Source organism: Salvelinus fontinalis, chromosome 35 (genome assembly GCF_029448725.1).
Source record: "Salvelinus fontinalis isolate EN_2023a chromosome 35, ASM2944872v1, whole genome shotgun sequence".
NCBI classification, from domain to species: domain Eukaryota; kingdom Metazoa; phylum Chordata; class Actinopteri; order Salmoniformes; family Salmonidae; genus Salvelinus; species Salvelinus fontinalis.
This window is the reverse complement of record NC_074699.1, coordinates 18866154-18888402: the sequence shown is the minus strand read 5'-3', so window position 1 is coordinate 18888402 and position 22249 is coordinate 18866154. Positions and strand designations below refer to the sequence as shown.

General features: G+C 42.0%; 1 pseudogene; it reads left to right on the top strand.

Moving 5' to 3' along the window:
* The first annotated feature begins 3548 nt into the window (after nucleotides 1-3548).
* On the top strand, nucleotides 3549-22226 carry LOC129834128 (polycystic kidney disease protein 1-like 2; annotated as a pseudogene).
* Nucleotides 22227-22249: the final 23 nt, after the last annotated feature.

Genomic DNA, 22249 nt, shown 5'->3' with positions numbered 1-22249 from the left:
ATAAGCCACACAATGAAAACGAACACAGTTGGTTATAGGCTAAACTAGCCGTACCATGCATAGATTAAGCAGAAATCTAGCTTGGCTTGACTGGCCCATAGTTTTATGGACAAACTGCAAGCTTGGCTAGCTACTGTAGATAGCTACAACATAGGTGCTTTTTGCAATGCGGGTATATTTACATACACTTGTGTTGCTCCCTATTGTATTGGGTTTCACAAAAACAGTTTGTGGGAAGCCAGAAGTAATTATAAATTCAATTTCAATTTACTGTGCTGGTGTGCAGGATGGTAGGTCATTAAAGGGATAGTTCAGGATTTTGGCAATGAGGCCCTTTATCTACTTCCCCAGAGTCAGATGAACTTGTGGATACTATTTTTATTACTTACCTCAATTAGCCACAAAATCCATAGTTTAAAAGCGACTGTTTTCTGGCATCTGCGTGGCGCCATTTTCCATACATTTTCCCCCACATGGGCCAGCCCCCTAGCATTTCGAGTTTCAGACAACGAGCTTTAGCCTTTCTCCATTTGAGTGACAGCTAGCAAGATGCACACAAAGCAGAGTGAGAAAGAGCACTGATGTGGTGCACATATCTGCAAATATGCGATGTAGTATGCAATTTTCGGGAAACACTTTTGGCTTGCGAGTGCTACTTTCAGAACTACCGGCTACAAAGTACTGGAGAATCTCTTTTATATGGGAGGAATGTAAAACCAAATATCGAAACGAACATATTATTAAAAATACTTTCCAAAAGTGGGTCTATTTTAGGCCCACTTGCTCTCTACTTACCTCATGTCAAATTCAATTCCCCTCTATTTCTAATAATATATATATAACATTTTCAAAAATTGCAAACAATGTCTACACAATTCGAAATGTTTCGTGGCCACCGATGATTTAACATTTATATCAAAATTAACAAACCATTTCATGCATTAGTGCTTTGAATATGTCCTCTGGTGTGGCATCGTTATTCATGTAAATACAAATGTTCAATGATTCTCAAATAGACAAGAAAATGAATTGTACTCATTATTAGTTTCTTCTGTCTTTAAATCAGTCATGATTTTCTGGAATTTCAATAAAAAACAAATTATTTCCTTGTACAATGACAATAACCAAGTGCCTCCCCATTACATTTTGAGTAAGATTTACCGTAATTTTGCCAAACCTCGAGAAAAAGTTATTCATTTACTTGTGTCTTATGATGATGTTACCTGCCACATGCTTAACAATTATTTTCACATTTTGTCCAAGACAACACCATTTTTCCCTTTCATTTATCAGCATCACCCGTAGGACATTATGTCACACCGTTGGACAATACACAACAGGCAGTCAAATTTGACTATTAAAACATATTCATGACAATTTCCGAAATGTCTAACCACTGTACAATTCAACTTCTAAATATTAGCAATGGATCCTCGTTAAATAATTCTAGTGTGTTCACTCCAATTACAGGGCCTCTAGAGTCATATTTTGTTATTTTTGTGTACTTCCCCAAGTCGGCAGCGGGTCATTTTGCACCTGCTGCCTTAATCCTTGGGTATAATAGCCATGGCTCAGGCTCACTCTCCGGAATCAAACCCTGATTCCTCATTACCCCGGGTCACCATAGTGTGCACAGAAGAACCAATGGGAAGTTTATAGATCAGATATTATCATGAAACGACACTGCAACAAAGTGCATGCTATCAGCTCAAGGTTATCTAGTGTCACAAAGTGTCCGGGGTGCCCGAGAGGACCCCACATGGGTTTTGGGTTTGATAAATGCACAAATCCTCGAAAGTCAACGTTCGTTGGCATGTACAGATGTAGGATCTTAATTTGATCACTCTGTTGCAGGATAACTTTCCTGCAATGCAGGACATTCAAAACATGTAGTGTAGGTTTGATAAGGCTTCTTAAGTTTGTAGTTTCCACATGATTCGGCTCTTACGAGAAATGTATCAACCCCTACAAGAACGTCTATTAATTATAATCCACAGAGTAATCCGCATTTCCTGTTCCAGTAGGATTATTTTCCTGCTGAAGCAAACTGGCTCAAATTAAGATCCCACATCTGTATTAGCTCTAGAATTGTCACAGTTATTGTCATGTTCCTGACCTGTTTTTCCTTTTTCTTGTATTTATTTAGTTGGTCAGGGCGTGAGTTGGGGTGGGTTGTCCATGTGTTATTTTTCTATGTCGGGTTGGTTGTGTTCGGCCGGGTATGATTCTCAATCAGAGGCAGCTGTAAATTGTTGTCCCTGATTGAGAATCATACTTAGGCAGCCGGGGTTCACGTGTGTGTTTGTGGGTGGTTGTATCTCGTGTCTGTATTCGTGCCACACGGGACTGTTTGTCGGTTCGTTTCTCTTTGGTCATTTTGTTTCGTTAGTGTTTTGTTTATTTTGTTAATAAATAATCATGGACACAAACCACTCCGCATATTGGTCTGATCCTTCTCGCCTCTCCTCCTCGTCCGAGGAGGAGGATTACGACGACCGTTACAGTTATCCAAGTAACGTTGGAGTGATCAAGAATCCATAACTGATGAGCTATTAGCAGTTTCATTGTACCTGAACTCCCTGGGGCCCGAAGCAAAATTCTGCTAAGGGGCCCTCCTACCTGACCCGTGAGCCATGTAAACCATTTACCATTGCCACATAGTCACACCTGACATCCCAGTGCTCCCACTACAATCCCCCCTCCTTTAAAACAGTTTGCTCCATCGGCCTAAAAATAACTAGACCTATACAGAACAGAATGAGGTATAAACAAACAATATTTATTGAGTAGAGTATTTTCTATAGAATCTTAAGATAAGTGAATATAAACATTAACATAAATAAGAAATTGTAGAAAATATAAAATGTAGAAAATAATAAAATATAATTAGTCCAGTCCTCACAATATCCTCACAATATTATGCAATTAGATTAGTCTATACAATGTAAACATAAGCCTATAGGCTATGGCTGCAGCTATATGTCTTAAAATAGTAAAATAAAACCTATACAGCTGTGTGATTAACTTTGGTTCCCTCTACAGCCTGGGCATTTTCAGCATCAGCATGGACACCAGTCTATCTGGACTGTCTGGAGGAAATTGAGAAACTATGTCACATAGTTAGTTAAGCAGTCATTTACACAAATGCACTTCTGTCATACATTTGTAAATGTTGCTAAGTGTGTAAACATTTGAATGTTTGAATTAAAATCTTACCATCAAAATATTCCTCTTCTGCACTTTCTCGAGGCAAAATCATCAATGATGTCATCATAGGACATGTGTTTCCCCACGTCATGATTTATGCTCATGATGGCCAGACCACTCAAACATTCCTGTGACATGGAAGACCTCAGGTGGCTTTTGATTAGCTTATATTTTGAAAATATCCTCTCTGCCGATGCTACTGTTAATGGTAGGGTGACCGCAATTCTTAGGGCTGTCCACAGGTTAGGATAGAGTTCCTCCAGGTTTTTCTCACAGAGAACGGAAAGCAGCTCAAAGGCAGTCATCTTATCTGATGGCAGATCAGGTCAATTCTGAATCTCATGTGCCAGGTCCATTCCACTGATGTCACAGTCATCTCTGAAGGTTAGAGTGTTTTCAACTTCCATGCAGTGAGCCTTTAACTGAGTTTTTGGAAAACGTGGTCACATAAAAAGCTGAGGGGGCTTTTACTGAACTTCTGTCACCAAATATGAATCTGCACAGTTCTTCCAGTAAATGTGTTTTTGTCAAATGTTCAGTGTAAATTGTTAAAAGTAGTCTTATGTGAAACATCTGAGTTTCAGCGCAATTACAGTGCATTCGGAAAGTACTTAGACCCATTCAATTTTTTTAAATGTTATTACGTTGCGGACTTATTCTAAATGAATTAAATAAAAAATAAATAAAATAATGTTTTTGCTTTGTCATTATGGGGTATTGTGTGTAGATTGATGAGGATAAAAAACAATTTAATCCATTTTAGAATAAGGCTGTAACGTAACAAAATGTGGATAAAGTGAAAGGGTCTGAATACTTTCCGAATGTTCTGTACATTACCATGGAATTGCCCATGATGACTTTGTGTGAGAGTAGGCCTAAATATTTAATTGAAATTTGAAAGAGGTAATAGTGTTTTGGGGTTGTTGTTTTTTTCATAGAATAATCTTACTCCTTTGCTGAGCTGTGGTGGAAGTATTCCTCAAAATCTGTTTTTTCACGATTATTTTATCAGAAATCAGCTCAATTCCCAGTCTCCTAAACTAACATGATCCGCCCACCTGCCTACCACTTCTCTTGAGACAAAGATGGTTACTCTTGGTCTTGTTCAGTGGATCTTCTTTGATCTGCCAGTAAAACTGGAAGTAGACACAGGCTGGGTTTGGTGGCTATCTCTCAAGTCAGCTGGCCTGTCTGTCTATCGCTGGGAGATTTATAATGTAATTATCTCGCACGCTAGGACACAGTCACAATTGGATATCTCCTTTTAGCAGCACCTGGCTGATGAGGAACACTTCTCATTCAATAGGGTCTTCAATAGCGTATGCTGTCCAGTCCCTTGATTTAGACAGGGCTTTTTTATTCCCACACGAAGGACCATCTTTATCACCTACTCACAGCCGGCTCCTGTGACTTTGTTTTCTGATGTCATATCCCTCACTCTGCTTTTTAAGTGTTTTATTATGTGTATTAGAGTATTAACAGAATGATGTATCAGGATGAACAGCTGGGATATCATTTTGTAGGAATATATGTCACAAATAGAATATAATAGAATACTTATATATACTCTATATAGAATATAATACTTTATTTCCTCTACTTTGAAGAGCAGGTGTTCCTAATGTTTTGTACCCTCAGTGTACATAGAATATAATACTTTCATTGGTGTTTGCGCTGTACATCCTCAGGTCCTCTCTCCTGGCTTGATGGCTCTGATGTCAGCTACTCTAACTGGGTGAACGACCCTGATCCAGGGGCTGGCTGTGGTCACATGCTGAGGAGCTCAGGGTTTCAGTGGGAGGCAACAAGCAACTGTAGCCAGGAGCTGCACTTCATCTGCCAATTTGGTTTGTATTTGATATGTGTGTGCACGCATGCGTGCATGCATATGTGTGTACATGTATGCAGAATAACAAGGTAGCGAGGAATATACTGTATGCTCTTGCTATTCCCTTTCACTCTGTAATTGTTAAACCTTATTTACTTATTTGTCTCCGAATCTGGGAGCTCCATTGCTGGTACTGACCACAATGCCACACTACAGTGTGGTTCTGGTCAGGTGATAGACATTGATGACAGCTTCTATGGTCGTAAGACGGTTCACTACTGCCGGACGAGTCCTCCACACAGGAGGAGTGTACCTGGATAGATGTTGTAGATTCAGTGAAAGGTATGGTGTGAAGTCTAATGTTTTGAAAACTGTTGAAATATTGTGCAAGGTGTATTTTGTCCATCACTCAGGATATTGATATATGTTTTGGTTTGACTATTGATTCAAGAATAGTCTTGTTCTTACATTGTATGAGTAAGAACATTAAAGGTCCAATGCAGCCATTTTTATCTCAATATCCAATCATTTCTGGGTAACAGTTAAGTACCTTACTGTGATTGTTTTCAATTCAAATGGTCAAAAAGTAACAAAAATAGCTTATTAGCATAGAGCCATTTCTAAAGCAAGAATTTTGCTAGGACTATCTGGGAGTTGCTTGAGTGGGGAGAGGAAAACTGAAAACTAGCTGTTATTGGCAGAGAGGTTTGGATTGAACGATATTTCTTATTGGTCTATTAACTAATTTATCCCCTGGTGATGTTGCCAGGCAGGCCAACACCCCAACCCACCAATACAGGCTGAAATTTTACGCAGTCTTTTCAAACAGCTCTTTCACTAAAAGGGCATTATCATAATTTCACAGTATTATTCCAGCCTAATAGAGTAGAAATATAAATATAAAACACAGGAAATCACGTTTTAGACTGCACTGGGCCTTTAAGCACAGTGCTTTTAATGGGTCAATGTAATTGCCTGCTGTGCAGTATATGATAATTGCACTTTTAGGACACGCTGCTTAAAGTAAAAAGCAGAAATGTAAATATTGTAAAGCAAACACAGATTCAATAAAGGGCCCAGCAATTCAATAGAGGCAGCAATTCAACTTAATTCCACTTCAGCAAGAAGCTATCACAAAACATATTTGAACATTGAGCTCGTAGAACATGCATGCATTTGCAAAGCAGAGAGCAGATCTGCAAATACTGTAAAACACACACGCTTCAACAACGGCACCAGATGCATTGAGGCAGCAATAAAACTTCATTGCACAAACCACCACAAAAGATGTCTTTGTGTCTTAACAAAAACCATAATAGAGGTTCAGATGCTGGTACAATGTCAAGAGTGAAAGCAAAGCCACAAAATATACAAGTTTTAAATGGTTGTAATACCGTAAATGAAATCTAAAAGTACTACACTAAATACGGACCTTAGGTTTAAGCCATTGCTTAAGCTAGTGCTTCATGTATGAAAGGCAAATAGTATAGGCATTGTGATAATCTGAAGCACGCTTCCAGAAAATTGGAACGGAAATGGCGCCACACCGAACTGGAAGTCTTCCGACTAGCTTGGAAAGACAGTACCGTGCAGTATCGAAGAGCCCTCACTGCTGCTCGATCATCCTATTTTTCCAACTTAATTGAGTAAAATAAGAGCAATCCCCCCCAAAAAAATTGATACTGTCTGATAAAGCTAACTAAAAGCAGCATTCCCTAAGAGAGGATGGCTTTCACTTCAGCAGTAATACATTCATGAACTTCTTTGAGGAAAAGATCATGATCATTAGAAAGCAAATTACGGACTCCTCTTTAAATCTGCGTTTTCCTCCAAAGCTCAGTTGTCCTGAGTCTGCACAACTCTGCCAGGGCCTAGGACCAAGGGAGACACTCAATTGTTTTAGTACTGTATCTCTTGACACAATGATGAAAATAATCATGGCCTCTAAACCTTCAAGCTGCATATTGGACCCTATTCCAACTAAACTACTGAAAGGGCTGCTTCCTGTGCTTGGCCCTCCTATGTTGAACATAATAAACGGCTCTCTATCCACCGGATGTGTACCAAACTCCCTAAAAGTGGCAGTAATAAAGCCTCTCTTGAAAAAGCCAAACCTTGACCCAGAAAATATTTAAAAAACTATCGGCCTATATCGAATCTCCCATTCCTCTCTCAAAAAAAAAAAAGCTGTTGCGCAGCAACTCACTGCCTTCCTGAAGACAAACAATGTATAGGAAATGCTTCAGTCTGGTTTTAGACCCCATCATGGCACTGAGACTGCACTTTTGAAGGTGGTAAAGGACCTTTTAATGGCGTCATACCGAGGCTCTGCATCTGTCCTCGTGCCCCTAGACCTTAGTGCTGCTTTTGATACCATCGATCACCACATTCTTTTGGAGAGATTTGAAACCCAAATTGGTCTACACGGACAAGTTCTGGCCTGGTTAAGATGTTATCGGTCGGAAAGATATCAGTTTGTCTCTGTGGATGGTTTGTCCTCTGACAAATCAACTGTAAATTTCGGTGTTCCCCAAGGTTCCGTTTTAGGACCACTATTGTTTTCACTATATATTTTACCTCTCGGTGATGTCATTCGGAAACATAATGTTAACTTTCACTACTATGTGGATGACACACAGCTGTACATTTCGATGAAACATGGTGAAGCCCAAAAATTGCCCTCACTGGAAGCCTGTGTTTCAGACATAAGGAAGTGGATGGCTGCAAATGTTCTACTTTTAAACTCGGACAAAACAGAGATGCTTGTTCTAGGTCCCAAGAAACAAAGAGATCTTCTGTTGAATCTGACAATTAATCTTGATGTTTGTACAGTCGTCTCAAATAAAACTGTGAAGGACCTTGGCGTTACTCTGGACCCTGATCTCTCTTTTGACTAACATATCAAGACTGTTTCAAGGACAGCATTTTTCCAACTACGTAACATTGCAAAAATCAGAAACTTTCTGTCCAAAAATGATGCAGAAAAATGAATCCATGCTTTTGTCACTTCTAGGTTAGACTACTGAAGTGCTCTACTTTCTGGCTACCTGGATAAAGCACTAAATAAACTTCAGTTAGTGCTAACCACAGCTGCTAGAATCTTGACTAGAACCAAAAAACTGGATCATATTACTCCAGTGCTAGCCTCTCTACACTGACTTCCTGTTAAGGCAAGGGCTGATTTCAACGTTTTACTGCTAACCTACAAAGCATTACATGGGCTTGCTCCTACCTATCTTTATGATTTGGTCCTGCCGTACATACCTACACGTACGCTACGGTCACAAGACACAGGTCTCCTAACTGTCGCTAGAATTTAAAAGCAAACAGCTGGAGGCAGGGCTTTCTCCTATAGAGCTACATTTTTATGGAATGGTCTGCCTATCCATGTGAGAGACTCAGACTCGGTCTCAACCTTTATGCATTTATTGAAGACTCATCACTTCAGTAGGTCCTATGATTGAGTGTAGTCTGGCCCAGGAGTGTGAAGGTGAACGGAAAGGCACTGGAGCAGTGAACCGCCCTTGCTGTCTCTGCCTGGCCGGTTCCCCTCTCTCCACTGGGATTTTCTGCCTTTAACCCTATTACAGGAGCTGAGTCACTGGCTTACTGGTGCTCTTCCATGCCGTCCCTAGGAGGGCTGCGTCACTTGAGTGGGTTGAGTCACTGACGTGATCTTTCTGTCTGGGTTGACGCCCCCCCCCCCCTTGGGTTGTGCCGTGGCGGAGATCTTTGTGGGCTATAGTCGGCCTTGTCTCAGGATGGTAAGTTGGTGGTTGAAGATATCCCTCTAGTGGTGAGGGGGCTGTGCTTTGGCAAAGTGGGTGGGGTTATATCCTGCCTTTTTGGCCCTGTCCGTGTGTATCGTCGGATGGGGCCACAGTGTTTCCCGACCTCTCCTGTCTCAGCCTCCAGCATTTATGCTGCAGTAGTTTATGTGTCGGGGGGCTAGGGTCAGTCTGTTATATCTGGAGTATTTCTCCTGTCTTATCCGGTGTCATGTGTGAATTTAAGTATGCTCTCTCTCGGAGGACCTGAGCCCTAGGACCATGCCTCGGGACTACCTGGCCTGATGTCTCCTTGCTGTCCCCAATCCACCTGGCCGTGCTGGTGCTCCAGTTTCAACTGCTCTGCCTGCGGCTATTGAACCCTGACGTGTTCACCGGATGTGCAACCTGTCCCAGACCTGCTGTTTTCAACTCTCTAGAGACAGCAAGAGAGGTAGAGATACTCTGAATGATCAGCTATGAAAAGCCAACTGACATTTACTCCTGAGCTGCTGACCTGTTGCACCCTTGACAACCACTGTGATTATTATTATTTGACCCTGCTGGTCATCTATGAACATTTGAACATCTTGGCCATGTTCTGTTATAATCTCCACCCGGCACAGCCAGAAGAGGACTGGCCACCCCTCATAGCCTGGTTCCTCTCTAGGTTTCTTCCTAGGCTCTGGCCTTTCTAGGGAGTTTTTCCTAGCCACCGTGCTTCTACACCTGCATTGCTTGCTGTTCGGGGTTTTAGGCTGGGTTTCTGTACAGCACATTGAGATATCAGCTGATGTAAGAAGGGCTTTATAAATACATTTGATTTGATAATACTCCTTCCTCTGAACAGTGTGCACACGATTAATATTTTCAGAGCACTTGATTAAGTCTATTATAATGATAATGTGGATGATGATCTTAATGATGATTTTGATGACAATTATGATGGAAAACTCTCCTCTTCTATTTCTTCACCTCTCATATCTCTATTTCATGTACATTATTTCCAGGAGACTGCCATGGGCTGCAGGCGTGCCAGGCCACGACAGATGTGGCCTCCTTTGGTGAACCTTGCCCATTTTGTTTGTTAAGAGAGGTTTGCATTATCAAACGAAGAAGCTAATTGGCTGATTTGAATCAAATTCTAAGTTACAGTAATCTATGTCCCAGAAGATCTATTGTATGATACAAGCTAACCTTTATTCTTCTAGTTGTTCTAATTGTAACCCAGTGAACATTAACAACAATGTAAGGCTAAAATTGGAGTGTACCACCACAAGGAGTTGCCCAACAGTAGTTTGGCATGTTGACACAAGAACTTTGACAGTAAGTCTGAGACTCCTCTATTGTGCACACAGGCATATTTATGAATAGTGGTTTCAGTGCATGAACAGATAGAACTTCTGTTGTCTAATTTAAGTTTAGATATACTTTATTAGTCCAGACGGAACTGTCTTCTGCTATTAACCAACCCCACTGACATGCACACAAACAAACAGGTGTTTGAACACACATACACACATTCATTTGTAATTTGTCACATAAGCATAATAAGTAACCGAAATGTATGCATGTGAAGTTCGATTGTATAAAAGCTGTAGTCATTCTGTACAACGACAGTGTCTATGAAGGCAACATATTTAATTTTGAGATAATTTCTTCTAGGGAGACCTCAAACACTGAAACAAAAAAGCAAAGAACACTGCTACACAGAATAAATGGTGGCAATGAATACATGGTGACAATCTGAAAAATGCACAGTCCAGATCTCTGAATCTCAATGTGATAGCGTATGGTAGGTATTCACTGATTTTAGAGTATGTGTTGTTATATGTGCTTTAGTAACAGATAATAGTAGGATGAGCATCACTTATGTTGAACTTGACATCAGAATGTCAAATTAGCCATTGTAATGTGGGCCAATGTGTTATATTTTAGGTAGTGTATCACTTGATCATGGATATTTAGAGTAAATATTGTACATCCAGACCAACATTTACAGAATTAACTAATTTATATTAATCTAACCTGTTCAACTTTTTGTTGTAGGTAAGACGACATCTGGCGTTGTCAAGTACACCATTCAGATACCAGGTGTTGCAACACCTGCACCTGTTGCCACTAACATACTGCCTGCTACTACCTTACCGGCTGCTACCACCATCCTACCGGCTGTTACTACTCGTCCAGCTGCTACTACCATACCAGTTGCTACCATCCCACTGGTAGCTACTACCTTACCGGCTGCTACCACCATACCGGCAATTACTACTGTATCCGTAACTGTACCTGAAATCACAGCCTCCCTTCCTGTATAATTTCCCCTCAGTCAGGCACAGTTCTAGATGCTTTCAATATCACCTGTGCAACAACCTCCTGCTCCACAGGCAAATGCCAATATTGTATCAAAACTGACAAAGGTGAGTTGTCTGAAATCTGTCCACAATGTAGTCTATTTCAAGACACTTTCCCCTATCAGAGATGTTGAATAGTAGGACCGTGAATCAAAAATCTAATATTCAGTGCCCTGTATTCAGATGAAGCTTCATCCACTGTATGAAAATACTTGATATAATATTTATTTAAATTTCAGATAAACATTTGTACTGCATTTATGGAAAGGAAGTCAAGTCAATCTTCCTACCTCTCGGGAACAACAGTTACAACTACAGTCTGTCTATGGTGGTAACTCCAATAAATTGGCATAGAAAAACCAATGCCACAATCACCACTGTGTCACGATCTTGGAAATGAGCGGACCAAGGCGCAGCATGAATATAGTTCCACATATTTATTTAAGTGAAACTAACAAACAAAAATAGCAAAACTTACAAAGACCGTGAGGACGTAGTGCCCAAACACACTAACAAACAATCAATATCACACAAAACATAGGTGGGGAAATAGCTACCTAAATATGATCCCCAATCAGAGGCAACGATAAACAGCTGCCTCTAATTGGGAACCACATTAGCACCAACATAGAAATAAATATACTAGATCACCCCCTAGTCACGCCCTGACCTACTACACCATAGAGAACCAAGGGCTCTCTATGGTCAGGGCGTGACACACTGAGGTTTGTCATCAAGTAAAAATCCTATCATTTACTTAATTATTTGATGTATGGAATCTGTCCTGCCTTTCTGCTCCATAGAGCTCACATTTATAATGTAGTATCTGGAGCTCTCATTTGATTGTTTTCCCCCAAGGTGTGGCCATCCAACTCCAGTTCCTCAGTGGAGAAACTGCAGTCTGTGGTTGAGAACACTGTCGCTCAGCTACAGCAGCAGGGGTTGCTCACTGGGGAGACCCTGGGACAGATGTTCAAGTCTGTGTCCGACATTCTGAATAAGGGCTCCAGTGAGGATCAGAAAGGTGTCAGGGAGGAGGTGAGAATGGGGTAATATGCTAAGGTCATAGGGAGCATGGGCTTTGATGCCAGGAATGTCTACACCAGGGATGGGCAACTGGCGAACCGCTTTTGTAGTTCCGTGGATCAATTTCCAAAAATAAAGCCCCAACTATTATATTTTCTGTAAAGCCTTTAAAGACTAATAATGAGCAGTTAATAAACTACTTATCAGGGTTGGATCCAGGCATAAGTGACATAAGCAGTCACTTAGGGCCCCTGGCTGCTAAATCAGGGACCAATCAAGACTGGGACCAGTAAAAACAATTGTCCCAACAGGTGCAAAGCCAAGTCTCGCTTAGGGCCCCCAAAATACTAGGGCTGGCCCTCGCTACTGGTGTAATGCATTTAGTTAAGAGCCATAAGTAGTTTAACTGCAGAAATGGATTGAATGCAAAAATCAGTTGACTGCATGTGGGGCTATGGATGAGGGTACGCAGACCCGCGAGCCACTGCAGCTCCTCATGAGGAGTTCACATTTTTTGTGCCCCCCACCCTGGTCTAGGGACTCTGTGTATTGTTGAAAGTAAGACATTACACTAAACTAAAAGAGTTACGATAAATTAGTATGAAGTTCAAGACAAAAGGAAGTGTCTCTTTAGATGGATGTTTGTGAGGTATTCTGATTGATGTTGCAGCTGCGATAACAGATGCTGAGCACCATGACTGCAGTGCTGAAGAATGTCCCCAACAACACTCCTCAGGAAGTGCAGCTGACGGCCAGAGCAGTGGCAGAGATCAGCAAGCGGGGGGAAGAGGTCAATTCCGCTGCTCAGGTACACTTGGATATGGGAGCAAGGAAACATAATCTTTTCCAAACATGTATTGCTGGAAGAGAGCGGAGATTTAGTTCCCAATGGTCTATGTTGTGCTGTGGATCTTTTCCAGCTAGAAGCTAGCTCCCTGGTGGCAGACCTCTGCTCTTCCCTCCTCTATATGAATGTCAGTGAGCATGGTGGAGAAGAGATGGTGCAGGCAGCTACACCAATTGTAGAGGCAGCCAGCAATATCCTGGGAGTCTCTTCAAATGCAAGCACACAGGTGATATATATAGCTTCACTGAGTTCCCTGATGACAGTAATGAACTATGATTACTTTTCAGGACTACTGCATTTTGTTTGTCTTTCAAGGAGAAAGGTCTCAAAGATTCTCATTAACAGCATGGACAATGTGCAGAGTGCACTGTTAAATGGCTAAAAGGTTGGTCAGGAGCCTGCCATTATCAAGAGCCCTGAGATCAGTGTGTATGCTAACAGGTAAGAGACAGAGCATTGGAGTGGAAACATTACAATAAAAAATGCAAGGCCTGTCACATAAATGTAATTTGAGATATGTAATTTGTATTTAAAATACAATATCTCAAAAACAAAATGCTACTGTTAAGTTGCCTCAATATTGAGTTACAGTATATTATGCACCCTCTTCTCTTAGGATGTCTCCAAATAGCATTCAGATGCAGTCTATGAACATCCCAGATAGCTCCTCTGCAAGCTTTTCCTTCCCTCACCTGGGTGCTGATATCCTTTCTCCATATGAACCAGTGGATGTGCGAGAAAGTGTGAATGTCTGCGAGTGAATGTGTGGAGGTTAGTGAGGGATTTATCATGCAAGTGAATACGGCCGTGAAAGTGTTTAAATTTTTTTTTCTGTCAAGCATTGGGGGGGCTTTCATTTGGTTAATTGTTCATATAGTAATTGTCTATCTGTCTTTTGTGGACGGTTTTAACCCTCATTATCTTGTCTCATCATTTCCTTATTTTTACAGATGCTGAGTTTTGAGAAGAACCCTTATTCTTGGAGTGAGGGGGGTAACATCCGTGGTGCCATGGGGTCTGTGACACTCACCAGACAGGATGGATCAGCCATCCCTGTGGAGAACCTGTCTGAGGAGACTGAGGTCAGAATGCTGCAAATGTGTACCAATTTTAGTGGAGCTTTTCTCTTGAGAGCCCTTGATGTCCAAGACTTACAGTATATTTTCTAAGATAATGTCCAAGACTTATACTTTAAAGACTATATGATCAATTAGACAGAATTCTGATTACAGTTATATATATTACAACATCTTCTATGATTCTCAGATCCTCTTGCCGAGACTTGAAGGCGGGCAGGTGAACAGCACAATCCTTGACCTGGGAAACTACAGCACACTGATGATTGACGTCCCTTCACCAGACATAACACTGGTGCTAAAGATGGAGCCCTCAGAGGACATACCATTTGTACTGTTGCTGGGGTCTAAAGACTACCCAAAGGACAAGCAATACATAGCCAAGACGCAGATTCCTCACCAAGGCAATTCACAAGGTGATCAACCTCCTGAACTGACTTCTTGTAAATGGCAGAGACATATAACTATTGTGAAGCATAATGAACAAACACTGAGTGTTTAGAAATATACATGTGCATGTGTTGTGTTTATTTTGGGTACAGAGAGATACACCTGGGTCGCCAGACACTGTCATCAAGGTAAAAGAAGTACACAATTTTAACAGAATTCGTAATCAAGAGTCAGCCTGTTTTCATCGCCACAGTAGCAAAGCTGTTAATACAGTGCATTCAGAAAGTATTCAGACCCCTTCCCTTTTTCCATATGTTGTTACGTTACAGCCTTAATCTAAAATTGATTAAATAAATAAAAATCCTCATCAATCTATACACAATACCCCCTAATAACAAAGCTAAATCTGTTTTTTTTAAGCTTTAGCAAATGTATTTTTTAAAAAACACAGAAATACCTTATTTACATAAGTATTCAGACCCTTTGCTATGAGACTCGAAATTGAGCTCAGGTGCATCCTGTTTCCATTGATCATCCTTAAGATGTTTCTACAACTTGGAGTCCACCTGTGGTAAATTCAAATGATTTGACCTGGTTTGTAAAGGCACAACCTGTCTATATAAGGTCCCACAGTTGACAGTGCATGTCAGAGCAAACACCAAGCCATGAGGTAGAGCTCTGTAGAGCTCTGAGGCAGGATTGTGTTGAGGCACAGATCTGGGGACGTGTACCAAAACATTTCTGCAGCATTGAAGGTCCCCAACAACACAGTGTCCTTCATCATTCTTAAATGGAAGAAATTTGGAACCACCAAGACTTCTTAGAGCTGTCCGCCCGGCCACACTGAGCAATCGGGGGAGAAGTCAGTCTGCATTGCACTGCTGGTTGATCTGATAACATGTTCTGGTAGTATGTCCAGAGATGCAATATTTACAGTATATAGTTGCCAAAGTTTAATCATTGTTGTCAGTCAGCCAAAGGATAATCATATGATATATGGCTTAAACCAAAACTCAGAATTTATAACCAGATTAAAAACAGCTAGGATCCAGAACCTTATGACACCTCTCACCTTACAAGAAACCAAAGACCCCTGTTTGCCACATTGAGAACCGGGATACTGCCTCTGGCAATTGAGGTTAGTAGGTTAAATGCAATAATTGAAGAAGAGCAGCTAGGGGCGATTCAGGGGAGGTTGAGAATTAACTGTACTTTACATTTACATTTTGATTTACATGTACGTACATGATAATTTAAGAGTAACCTTGTTTGATAAAATGCAACAACTGAAACCAGAAATTAGATATGAAGAGAAACTGGAATGCTTATCTAGAAAATAACTGTTCCTGTTTACAAATGCTGTTTCCAAAGCATGGAAGATACATCAAGATAAACTACACCGAGTATACAAAACATTAAGAACCCCTGCTCTTTCCATGACATAGACTGACCAGGTGAATCCAGGTAAAAGCTATGATCCCTTATTGATGTCACTTGTAAAATCCACTTCAATCAGTGTAGATGAAGGGGAGGAGACAGGTTAATTAAATAAGGATTTTATAAGCCTTGAGACAATTGAGACATTGTTGCCATTCAGAGGGTGAATGGGCAATACAAAATATTGTATTACCTTTGAAGGGGGTATGCTAGAAGGTCCCAGGTGCACCGGTTTGAGTGTGTCAAGAACTGCAATGCTGCTGGGTTTTTCATGCTAAACAGTTTTCCGTGTGTATCAAGAATAGTCCACCCAAAGAACATCCAGCCAACATGACACAGCTGTGGGAAGCATTGGAATCAACATTGGCCAGCATCCCTGTGGAACGCTTAACAAACCTTGTACAGTCCATGCCCAGAGGAATTGAGGCTGTTCTGTGGGAAAAAGGGGGTGCAACTCAATATTAGGAAGATGTTCCTAACGTTTTATTCCTAATGTTTTGTACATGGTTTTGTCGAAATTGTTCAAGCTCAGTAAATGTATTGACAACAATATTCAAACCTTGTCCCTGATTTTCAAGCTAATTTAAGTCAGGACTTAGACTGGATCACCCAGGAACACTCAACGCCTATTGGAAAGCCATTCCGGGGTGTCTTTGGCAATACCCATAACATGATCCTGCCACCACAATACTTGAAAATACAGAGGATCAACAACATTCACTCCAGATTACTGGCCTGTATGACAAAGTGAAAAAATCCACTCTAAATCATAAATTATGTTTGCAACAAGGCTGTTAAGTAATACTGCAATACAATAAAGCAAAGAAATGTACCTTTAAAAATGACAGGTTTTGGTCAAATATAACACAGAGTGAAGCCCTTTGTAGTTTCAAGTATTTTGGTGGCCGCGTCATGTTATGGGTATAATTGTCACCAGCAGGGACTGGGGAGTTTGTCAGGATCAAAATAAATATGAAAGGAGCAGTTTAAATTTAACTGGGGAGTTTGTATGCGTGCAAATATATCATTATTTTCTTTGCTACTGCAGATACAGTGCTCCTACAAGCCCATGTGGGCTGGGCATTTTGAAAATGCAAGACACTTTAATAATGAAATAATTAAAATCAATAATTGCTGTGTTTTCAGAGAGCAGCCTGTGTGGGAGCCCTGAGAAGACTGGGGATGGGAGACAGAAAAGGAGCACCAACAGCCAGTATCTGTACAGGCAGCTACGCCATGTAGAGAAGGAGCTGAGCCTACTGGGACCTTCTCGCTTCCCCAACCCAGACAACTACTGCCGGGCAGTGCAGCAGGTCCAGGGCATGAAGGGACTGATAGAGTCCCACCTCTCCTCTTCCAGCCTGGGAGGGGACCAGATGGCTCAAAGCCAAAGCCCAGCAGAGAGCAGGGAGGTAGACACCAGCAGTAAGAAGCATGGCGGGCTGCCCTGGTGGGTTGTGTTTATCGGCTGGATACTGGTGTTAGCCACCAGCAGAGTATCAGGATACTTCACCATGATGTATGGGCTGACCTATGGGAAGGACGCCATGGTCGTGTCCTTCTTTGAGAGTTTCTTTATCACTCAGCCACTGAATGTGAGACCTACAGTACAATACATACTGTACAATGTAAGATGCCCTGCAGCATGTATCTGTAATCTGGGTATTACTTTGTGGATTTCCTAACACAGGTGCTAGGTTTTGCAGACTTCTTTGCTCTCGTTCTGAAGAAAATCTGAAGGATTATGGGGATCCAAAGATTGAGGGGGAGCGCCGAAACCCAGGTGCTTTATATACAAGCTGATTTTCCATATCTCAGGCATAACAATATATCCTTTCTACTTTCTGTATTCATTGTTACAGATATTGTGTTTACTTGTATTTGAGATAGCTAAGACTAGATACAGCTTGTTTTCAACTTTTACAACCATCTTGTCCACAGATGACCCTGAAGTAGTCTGGGCTGTCAGGAGGGATAGCACATGCAGCTTCTACCAGTACCCCTCCTCCCACAGTGTGCAAATACCTATCTTCTCAGCAACCTCTTTGGAGACTACTCAGGTAGCATTCTCTAAAAAATAATGTTTATTTCATAGAGAACATTAATTTATGAAAAGTTATAGAGAAATTGTATAGGTGAAAGCGTGCTAGCGTTTTATCTTTTGCATGCTGTGTTATAGGTTTCATCACAGATGGGAACTCCAAACTGGTTGGTAATGCCCGTCTTCGCCAGGTGAGGGTGCAGAAGATGGGAACTCCAAACTGGTTGGTAATGCCCGCCTTCGCCAGGTGAGGGTGCAGAAGATGGGAACTCCAAACTGGTTGGTAATGCCCGTCTTCGCCAGGTCAGGGTGCAGAAGATGGGAACTCCAAACTGGTTGGTAATGCCCGTCTTTGCCAGGTGAGGGTGCAGAAGATGGGAACTCCAAACTGGTTGGTAATGCCCGTCTTCGCCAGATGAGGGTGCAGAAGATGGGCATTAGGAGCGTTGACCAGGTCTCTCTTGGAAAAGAGCTGTTATCTCATTTGAGAAAAACCTGTAAAAATAAAGGTAAAATTAAATATAAAAAAATGTAATAAAAAATAACTTCTGCGGCATCGCCCGCTCCATGCGCCAGGCTGTACCTGACTGTCATGCTCCATACTCATGGGAGGTGGAGGACATGGGCTCCTATGGGCCAGGCTGGAACCGCTCTGCGAGTGAAAACACCTCAAAGACCCTCCGCAGCCCCTGGCAGTACCAAACCCAGGCCCTACTCAGAGCCCAACCCATCTGGGGCAATGTGGTTCTCTACAGGGGAGGGGGGTTTGTGGTGGACCTGGGCCCTGACTCACAGAACGCTAGCAGGTAAGCTCATAATTACCAATGCTTCAAATTGATCACAATTATAATGCCATAGCAAATTTATGTAATGGAGGTTGGTGCCCCGGTCCCCAAAGGCTGTAGTCCGGCCCTGTGTATCGAAGGGTGTATTTTAATTATTCCATGTATTCTGTCCCTGCAGTACCCTTCAGTATCTGTTTGACAACACCTGGCTTGATTTGTTCACCCGAGCAGTCTTTGTAGAGTTCACAGTGTACAATGCCAATCTCTTCTGCATTGTCACACTCATGCTGGAGACCACAGCTGTAGGTGAGACAGTTGTTAAATCACTCCATGAACACAGCACAAAGTAAGTATTTAAAGGCATCCAAACCTCAGATTGTCAGCACCTGTCTTATTCTCTCAGGAGCGTTCCAGTTTCGCAGTGAGCTGCAGAGTGTCCGACTATACCAGTCCACCGGTGGACTCCACATCTTTGTTATGGCCTCTGAGGTCATCTATTTCCTCTTTATCCTCTACTACATGCATGTTCAAGTAAACCTTTCTTTACACAGCTTTCTTATGCTGTTCTATATTAGAATATAAAGGAAGTGATACAATGCTTCCGGAATTCCTCCTGAGTCTAACTCTTCTCCTCTCCTCACAGGGAAAGCTGATGAAGCAGCAGAAGTGGGCTTACTTCAAAACAAAGTGGAACCTGCTGGAGCTCGCCATCATCCTCCTGAGCTGGAGCGCACTGTCTGTCTTCATTAAGAGGAGCCTGTTAGGGAACCGGGACATGGAGTACTACCACAACCATAAAGACCAGTGAGTTCACACTGGGTTGGGCTATCATGAGTTTCTTCTATTCTTTCGCTAGTCTGCTATCCCTATTGTTGGTCAGTTGTTCCTATATGATGTTCAACTTCTCCTCTCTCTATCCAGGTTTGCCAGTTTCCATGAGACAGCCAGAGAAGATGCAGTGCTGGGGTATCTGATCGCATTCCTGGTGCTACTGGCTACAGTCAAACTGTGGCACCTGATGAGGTTCAACCCCAAGCTACACATGATCACAGCCACACTGCAACGTGCCTGGACTGACATATCAGGCTTCCTTGTGGTCATCACCATTATGTTCCTGTCCTATTCTATCGCTGTAAGGGTCTTTCTGAAACACCTAACCTAGAAGTTGTCCAACTTCATCCTCTTCTTATGTGATGTTATGCTTGTGTATGATGGGTGTCCCCTCGACTTGCAGTGTGAGTGTAAACTGTGATCATTCTCTGTCTGCAGTCTAATCTGATGTATGGCTGGAAGCTGTACTCATATAGGACTCTCCTGGATTCTGCTCTGACCATGGTCAGCTTGCAACTGGGCATCTTCAACTATGACGAGGTTAGTAAAGTTGGACAGCTCTACTAGACTCCCGATTACTGCTGTAGTCATGATGGTAGCTTTGTGATTAAATTCTGTAACATCTATTTCCAATCCAGGTTCTTGATTGCAACCCGGTGCTTGGTGCGTTCCTCATCGGCTCCTGCATTATATTCATGACCTTTGTGGTTCTGAACCTGTTCATCTCAGTCCATCCTGGTGGCGTTCACTCAAGAGCAAATACATCACAAGGTACTGTGCATCAATCTTACACTATGTAAAATTAACATCAATATACAGTGAGGGAAAAAGGTATTTGATCCCCTGCTGATTGTGTACATTTGCCCACTGACAAAGAAATGATCAGTCTATAATTTTAATGGTAGGTTTATTTGAACAGTAAGAGACAGAATAACAACAAAAAATCCTGAAAAACACATGTCAAAAATGTTATTCAATTATTTGCATTTTAATGAGGGAAATAAGTATTTGACCCCTTCTCAATCAAAACGATTTCTGGCTCCCAGGTGTCTTTTATACAGGTAACGAGCTGAGATTAGGAGCACACTCTTAAAGGGAGTGCTCCTAACCTCAGTTTGTTACCTGTATAAAAGACACCTGTCCACAGAAGCAATCAATCAATTAGATTACAAACTCTCCACCATGGCCAAGACCAAAGAGCTCTCCAAGGATATCAGGGACAAGTTTGTAGACCTACACAAGGCTGGAATGGGCTACAAGACCATCACCAAGCAGCTTGGTGAGAAGGTGACAACAGTTGGTGCGATTATTCGCAAATGGAAGAAACACAAAAGAACTGTCATTCTCCCTCGGTTTGGGGCTTCATGCAAGATCTCACCTCGTGGAGTTGCAATGGTCATGAGAACGTGAGGAATCAGCCCAGAACTACACGGGAGGATCTTGTCAATGATCTCAATGCAGCTGGGACCATAGTCACCAAGAAAACAATTGGTAACACACTACGCCGTGAAGGACTGAAATCCTGCAGCGCCCGCAAGGTCCCCCTGCACAAGAAAGCACATATACATGCCCGTCTGAAGTTTCCAATGAACATCTGAATGATTCAGATGACAACTGGGTGAAAGTGTTGGCATCAACTCAACTCGCCGTGTTTGGAGGAGGAATGCTGCCTATGACCCCAGGCACACCATCCCCACCGTCAAACATGGAGGTGGAAACATTATGCTTTGGGGGTGTTTTTCTGCTAAGGGGACAGGACAACTTCAATGCATCAAAGGGACGATGGACGGGGCCATGTACCGTCAAATCTTGGGTGAGAACCTCCTTCCCTCAGCTAGTGCATTGAAAATGGGTCGTGGGTGGGTATTCCAGCATGACAATGACCCAAAACACATGGCCAAGGCAACAAAGGAGTGGCTCAAGAAGAAGTACATTAAGGTCCTGGAGTGGTCTCGCCAGTCTCCAGACCTTAATCCCATAGGAAATCTGTGGAGGGAGCTGAACGTTCGAGTTGCCAAACGTCAGCCTCGAAACCTTAATGACTTGGAGAAGATCTGCAAAGAGGAGTGGACCAAAATCCCTCCTGAGATGTGTGCAAACCTGGTGGCCAACTACAAGAAACGTCTGACCTCTGTGATTTCCAACAAGGGTTTTGCCACCAAGTACTAAGTCATGTTTTGCAGAGGGGTCAAATACTTATTTCCCTCATTAAAATGCAAATCAATTTATAACATTTTTGACATGCGTTTTTCTGAATTTTTTTGTTATTCTGTCTCACTGTTCAAATAAACCTACCATTAAAATTATAGACTGATCATTTCTTTGTCAGTGGGCAAACGTACAAAATCAGCAAGGGATCAAATACTTTTTTCCCTCACTGTATCAGAATCAACAGGGACCAATATCTCAATACATTTTGACTGAGGCGGTCACTTGGCTATCCATTCTGAGCTGTCTGTTCACTGTTCCACAGCCCTCAGATGAGGAGATAGTAGATCTGAGGCTGATGAAGCTCTGCAGCTTGCTTGGAATCAAAATTAAGAGAGAAGACAGTGACAGCCCCAAGGAGAATGGCATGGCTGCCTCAGCAACTAACAGAGGATTCTCCACTATATCCTCATAGATGATTACTTCTAAGTACTGGTGTACCACTCTGTATG